We start from the raw sequence: 7,366 nt of genomic DNA, 5'->3' as shown, positions 1-7,366 counted from the left end.
TTATCTTACCAATGTTATCAACAGAATATAAGATTTATCAGACAATGTAATGGCTTTGCTCGCGTGATTTTTGTCTTGATTTAACATTGTAAGCGAAGATACCTCTTTTCTTATAGGTTTCATCTGAAGAAACGCGGTAGCTTTGTCCGTGTGATTTTCGTTGCCCTTTAACACGTAAACAAACTTCTTTCTCTTCCTTAGAGAAAGACCATCGCTACACGTTATCAGGGTCACTGCTCGTTTCTGTCAACGTATCAAGAGTAGCATGCGGGATATTGTGTCACACCGTTCAAACTTGCATTTCTTTCAATCACAACAGTAAGTATGATTATGGTTATTTCCCTGATGAAAATTACTTGGATAACAACTGTTTCAACCTAATATGGGTAATTCAAGGGTGCCATAAGATATACAGTAATTTAAAGATGTATATTTTCTTGTGTCTGTACAAGATTTTTCATGATGAATATGTAAACGTATTTTACCTTTTACAAAATAATCTATTTCATATTTATAAGAAAAGTCGAATAAGATTTTATAGAAGTGTCTTGGGATGGTAAAGAAATGAGAAATAAAAATAAAACCTGCTTCTAAGTGATAACATTTTTGGACTCCTGTTATGACATATACAACGGCGTTAAGACTAGTCAGATAATTGCTACTTTATAACCCACAAATCTCAAACTTAAGATTTGCCAAAAGTGAAAAGATTGCAAAATGACATTCAGAAGCTCCATAACCATTCTATAGAAAGTTTTGTGTTTCAAACCACAAGGCTGTCAAACCACAAGGGAATTCTTGAATTAGGCAAAGTTAGTGGATATTTGTCGGACGTCAGCTCAGGGAAGGATTTCATTTCTGTGGATATCTGGTCATCCATATGTCAGCACTGTCAAATTTTCTTGGTTTTGGTCAACTCAGAGTTCAGAAAGTTTATGAATTAACCAAATAAGATCTTCATTATTTGAAGCTACCAAGCAAATTACAAAACGTGCTTCTTAATTAAGCACACGACAAATGAAGCTTACTAACATTACAAATCAAGTTTACTCTACAAACTCCCCACAGAGGTAAACAATCAGTGTGAACTACTGAACACAGCCTTCCACAAACTAAACGACAATACGTTGATCAGAGCTCCCGGATGGAACTACTACAACTTTTTGCCTCCAAGACCGGTGAGTAGGGATTTAATTGCAATACTGATAAATACGATCCGTGTGTCACTAAACTGCTCACAAGTTTTAGAACTGGAAACACAAAGCACACTAGCTTAGTCAATAATTTATGCGAAGAGAACCGTGTTTATCTGCATGTCACATAAAGCACACAAAAAAATCTTGTTTCTAACCTAGCTATGTCCATGCAATGTACTGCACAGAGAAGTAAATTGATTATGCTGGAAAATGATTTTAAAAAATCAAGTCAAAACGTCCTGCAATGTAGTAGAAAATAAGTTCTGTTAACCCTAATACAAAATGGAAGATCATTTAGCGTGGTGTCGATCTAAAGCAGTACATTATGCATGAATTTTCGCTGCTATCAATATCGGAATGTGCATTGTAGTGGTTAAAAAATTATTAAATAGGCATGCACTCAGAAACATTTCAGTATATTTCACCCAATTAGATAAATTACCTTTAAGTAGATTCGCAACTCAGTCCAAGTTCTGAACTCCATTTCAAATATTCTAACAAGGTGAAACTGTTGAATAAGCTTGCATATAAACGTAAGCACAAACTCTGAATACGTTCAGTCATATTAAGTAAAAAATGATGCCAGAGGGATCATCATATCAAGTAAGCACAACAGTCTTGCCAAACCACTTTTATTAAAAGCTGTTAAATGGGGTCATACATTTCTCAAAGCGAGGAACTTCACTATGCTTTATGCAATTAAATGAAAAGTTGATAAATAGGGTAATACATTGTGCTTCACACATATCTTTAATATGTTTGATACAATTTGATAAAATGATGATAAAAAAAGGTCACACATCAGGCAAAACGTTGAACGTCATTATGATTAATCCAAATGGGAAAACGTCAAAATAAGGTCATACATCATACTAAACCTAAAACTTTGATGTATTTTCTCCAGTTCGGTACAAAGATGTTAAGATAATAGTCCTTATCATTTTCAACAGAAATTTAATACATTTAATCGAATTATTTATAAAACTACTAACTGGGGTCGCATGTTATACTTAACATATAACTTTCACATACTTCCTCAAATTAGAGAGAAAGTTATAAAGCAGGTTTACACAACATACAGTATTTTAGTATGCTTAATCCAGTCAGAAAACTGTTAACAAGGGTACCAAGCCATACTAAGCCAGGGGCGTCATTTGGGTTGGGGAGGGGGGGGTGGCTGGGAAGGTCAACTGCCCCCCTCAAGACTCAACTTGCCCCCCCAAGACCCAAGTTGCCCCCCCAAAAGCCTCAACTTGGCCCTCTCACCCCCAAGCCCCAAGAAGTAACAGCATGTTTTCTTTTTAAATGTGCAATCATGAATGTATAAAATATCTCAGAAATATTATGCTTCTTGATCTTTGTCTGTCTACTAGCTACCAGTGATGATGAGATAAAACATACAGTAGTGGGAGTATGTAATTTTTGCTGAAATACCTTGCTCATGTGGCTTCAAAAACACATAAAATAGCTCAAAAAAAACACAGCTGATTAGGCTCGCTTCGCTGGCCAAACCGTCTTTGCCATCCCCCCCCCCAACAAAAATCTGAAATGACGCCCCTCAACTAAGCATAGAGCTTTGGTATTCTTAATCCGATACATGATATAACGCTGATAAATAGGTTAAATACATCATGCGAATCACAGAGCTTCAGTGTTCTAAATCGACTGAATAAGCTTTGAATAGGGTCACACATCATCAGAATCACAGAAGTTCAGTATGATTAAGCCAATTTGATAAGTTTTTGTCAAAGAGGATCACATGTTAGACTAAGGTGAAAAAATATCTGTAAAGTAACATGAATGTAGTGTTTTCGCTTGGCGGATAATTGGGACACCTGCCATCCTCCCGCCAGTTCCCTGAATCGAAGGATAACTCCTAGTTACACCGCAGTGCCAGCCCAACCAAAGAATGGCCCTCCTCTACACCTCCTATATGCACTTATTGCAAAAGGAAAGGGCATTTGGGATCCCAGTGCAAATCTAAGGAAAGAGCCACTGCAAAGCCTCCCTCTGATCAATCCAAGCAACATCATAAATCTTCCCCAGCTCCTAAAAAGGACTTCAGCAAAATCTATTGTATTTCCTGCAAGATCTATGGACACTCCATCCTCTGGAATGATTGCCCTAGCAAAGCAGCTACACCCACCAATGGCCTGGCGGTTACTAATCATCCTTCCTTAGGCCATCCAGCTGAGGGTCCTATATTTGTGAAGCCTCCTCGAGGCAGCTACCCCACACGCCAGGCCAAGGCATTTGAAGACACTGATGTGCAAATCTCTCTGATACGGGAAGACAAGGTTCCCTATGGGGTAAAATTGACATATATAAATCATCACCGTCGAGAGTATCACCCTAAATTGATCCTAACCTCTGTTCCGAGTTGCCTCTGTAACCGTGAGCAAGTTAACCAAAATTTGTTTATGTACCCCACTTATGTGCTATCGTCAGATATGTGTGAGAAATTAATTGGTTATGCACGTTTGGTTTGAATTGATCGCCTAATGTAAGCTTAGTCAAATTGTTCCTCGTGAGCAATCAACACAATTTGTGCCTTGCAAACCTAATAATTGCAATTATGTGTTTTGAATTATTCAGTTCTTCGGAACACCCCTTTTCAACTTTGTACAGTAGCTGGCGTCTGTGTGCAAACTCTAACGTTCTTGTGAACAAACCTTGTCCTTTGGAACCATATAAACTCCATTCCATATCGCAGAATCTTACGTCCTTTGGGACACATCAAACCCATTCTTCATGAACAAACCTACGTCTTTTGGCACACATCAAACCTGTTTTTTGTGAACAGACCTACATCCTTTGGGACAAACCAGCTCCATTCTTCATGAACAAAACTTATGTCCTTCAGGACCCACACCAAATCCTGTTCTTTACAAGCAAACCCACACACCCTAAGGTGCCACAAACCGTTCTCTGAACACCCCTCTGCACTCGACGACGACCAGTTGTTGTGTGTATATAACTTACCATTTCCACTGTGAGTGCCACTGCACTGGCCATCCAGACCTTTGGCACCCAAGTGCCCAAGTGCCAACACCACAGCCATCACTTTTGTGTATGACAATCCCCACCAGCACCGTTCCTCTTGGTATTGAGTGCCACAAGCATATCCTTCACCTTGCTTGCACTCTTGGTAACCCAGTTGGGCCCTTGAGTGCTCCAAATCGCTCCAAGGAATGCTCCCAGTGCCATCCCTTTCAGCAAGGAGTACTGCCCAGTATTTGTAGGCACTCGCCCAAATTACTGCACATTGCATCCAGTCCTGTGCCACTCACCCGTTCTCTGGAACAACCTTACAATAAGTGCCAGTGCCACCCATCTCAGGGGCACTCCCATTACTAGTGGTGCCACCAGTTGACCCACACTATTTGCAACAACACCCTGCCAAAGAAGAGTGCCATTTCCATTCTGTGCCTTTTCTAGCACGGCCACTCATTACTTATCTGTGCCTATACTGCATAGCCTAGAGGCAATTTGTACCCATCAGTGCCACTTTGGCACTGCTAAGCAATCCACACCAAATTATTCAGACTAGTTGAAATATTCAACCCTCAGCAACTCAGCAAAATGGCCATCTATGAAGAGGCAGTTGCTATCTATGAGCAAATAGGACAGTAAGCAGGCAATACTGGAGGTCAGTTACAAGCTTATGTAAAAGAATGTATGGATGGCTGGCTTCAAAGACGCCCTTGTCACCCATCCAAAGGGGGAGCCCTTCCGCTAGGGTTGCCAGTTGAGGGGCCTATCTTTGTGGCACCTCCCAGATACAGTCCTTACCATCATCTGGTCTCCACTCTTGAGGACCCCCACAGCAAAATCTCCCTTACACTGGAAGACCAGGTACTGGCCCAGGCAGTCATCAACCCCAAGAAAACAATAATATAGAAAGTGTCGGCGGACGCAGGACAATACTCCCAACTGTCCAATTGAGGGTTATCTCACCCCAACAAAGGAGAATAAGTACCTTTGGAGTAGTTGATTTCCTTCCTGGATATTATGATCTCCTCCTAGGACACAGTCTCCTGACTCAGCTCCTTCTTGAGCCTGAAATGGGCCTGATCCTGCTAATTCTCCATCAGAAGTTTTGGTTCCGTCCAGCCCTGTTGTCAAGCCTCAGCCAGCGCCGACACCTGCTCCAGAGCCACTACCCAAGGGCTGGTCTCCCTTTAAGAGGTTGAGGCGAAAGTTCTGTGCTTTGTGCAACATGCGGGGCTATTTCACGTATTCCACCCAGTGTCCCACTAGGTCCGCTGCATCTCCAAAGAAACTGGACACGAGTGTTTCTTGGACTCACTGCAGTTCCAACTAAATGAAATAGAGTTCAGTGCTGCTCTCCCTGATGATGATTCAACCTGGGTGGAGTGGGGTTTATACCCCTTGGCTGATATAGAGGCCAAGGGCTCCAATATTGCACTGCATATGCCACCTGAGGATGGCCAAATCAGAGAGGACGAAGGAATGACTTTTGAGTGGGTGGATGGTGTCACCCTAACAATCCCCACCATCCTCCTGAGGGTGAGAACAAGTCACAGAAGCACTGGCCACATAACAATAAAGCAGTGCATCCATCTCAGAACCCATGGATATGATCCATGTCCCCAACAACAGTTCCGCCACGGGACCTATCAGGTTTCTCATCTCCTCTCCTATTTCACACCTTGGAGGCTCCCTAACCTTGCAAACTGATGATCTGTCTTGGCCCCCCTTTCCTACTTCCTGCCTTGTTGGCTCCACAGACTCGCACCAAATACTCGCACCACAGACTCGCAACCTGAGGCTCCATCTTGGTTTCCCTTTCCAGTGCCATTCTTAAACGAAGAGGAGCCCTTTCCTCTTAAAATCAGTGAAATGATAGGACCACCCAGTGCCAAACTCTCCCAGATGCCCGCCATTACCATGGCCACTCCTAGAGAGTCCCACGCTTCATCAGGTACTCCTGACAAAAATTCACTGTCAGTGGCACTTGAGTTCCCTGAGCAGTGCCACACTGTTCATCTCAAGTGTCGAGCCAATTCCCAATCTGATTCATGTGCCAGGCCCTGCTTTAGTGCCAGTGCCAGAGCACACCATAGATCTCCTTCCCAGAGATCCCAAACACACCTCAATTTACTTGCCAGTGCCATTTGAGTGCCCTGGGCAGTGCCTGTCTCCGTCCATCATGGACGTTGAGAAACTTCTCATTCCTTAAGGCTCCGCCCTTCACCCAATACAGGACTCCATGTCTTCACCTGACCCAGCACTTCCCAGAAGAAGTAACTTGAAGGCTACCCTAAAAAGTTGTAAAATGTTTTTTAGCAGGGGGAGCTGATATGAGCATTCATTGATTTTGAATGCATTTAGTAAGCTCTCTGCATATAATGTACTAACATGATAAAATTAAAGTAAAATGTTGTGTAGTTCAATCAGGCCCATACAAGTGGGAAAAACAGGAGTCGTGAGAACACTCCCTGCCAATTAGCAATTTGGTACAGCACCCACTTTCACTCCAGCAACTCCTCTCTCACTCCTAATGTCCCTCTATTGTACTCCCTTTTGTCCAACTTTGTGCTGTCGTACAATTTCCATATTTCAACCACACCTGCGACCCAGACGTCAGTGGACACCAGTGAAGCTGGCAAAATCTAACGGTAATCAAGCATGGGAAAAGGGAGGAGATTGGCAGCATGTAAGGACAGAGGGCAAGGGTTGCTCGTCAGTTTGTTGCAAGCCAGCAGCCCAGACAGAATTCTTGTCAGTCAGTCCTCTGAACCCCCTCCCTTCCTCCTATAGTTAACTTTTGTTGTGTCCACGGATCCAACCCACCAAAGATCCCTTGTATTAAATTCAAAGTCTGGCATTACCATCTTTTCCCCAGGACAAAGGTACAGTTGGATTTGGAATTGTTTGGCACACATTCTTTTACTATATTTCTGTTGCTCTCTAATATTCACTCCCTTGCAATCTCCTAAGGAGCCTAAGCAAAGTGGTGCAACTTTTACTTGTGTAATGTAAACATAAGTGCTTCTCCAGTTTGCATTCATTTGTTCTTTGAATGATTCTTCCTCTCAGCCTTCAGCATTTCCAAATGTGAACTTGTAAAGTCCCCACTCAACGGGTTTTCTATGGCGAACCACCTGTTTTCTACAGTGACTCCATAAAGAGATTGGGTCAAGCAA

General features: G+C 42.5%; 1 long non-coding RNA gene across 1 annotated transcript in view; it reads left to right on the top strand.

Annotated features, from left to right (window-relative positions):
• The first annotated feature begins 872 nt into the window (after positions 1-872).
• LOC136856483 (uncharacterized) overlaps positions 873-7,366 on the top strand; it is a 17,215-nt gene continuing 10,721 nt past the window's right edge. Inside the window, exon 1 of the long non-coding RNA XR_010858356.1 lies at positions 873-1,178. This is a non-coding gene — a long non-coding RNA (uncharacterized lncRNA). The remainder of the gene's footprint in view (positions 1,179-7,366) is intronic.

This window comes from Macrobrachium rosenbergii, chromosome 36 (assembly GCF_040412425.1).
Source record: "Macrobrachium rosenbergii isolate ZJJX-2024 chromosome 36, ASM4041242v1, whole genome shotgun sequence".
Taxonomy (NCBI): domain Eukaryota; kingdom Metazoa; phylum Arthropoda; class Malacostraca; order Decapoda; family Palaemonidae; genus Macrobrachium; species Macrobrachium rosenbergii.
Note: the sequence above shows the minus strand (reverse complement) of the source record. Positions and strands in the feature narration are given on the sequence as shown.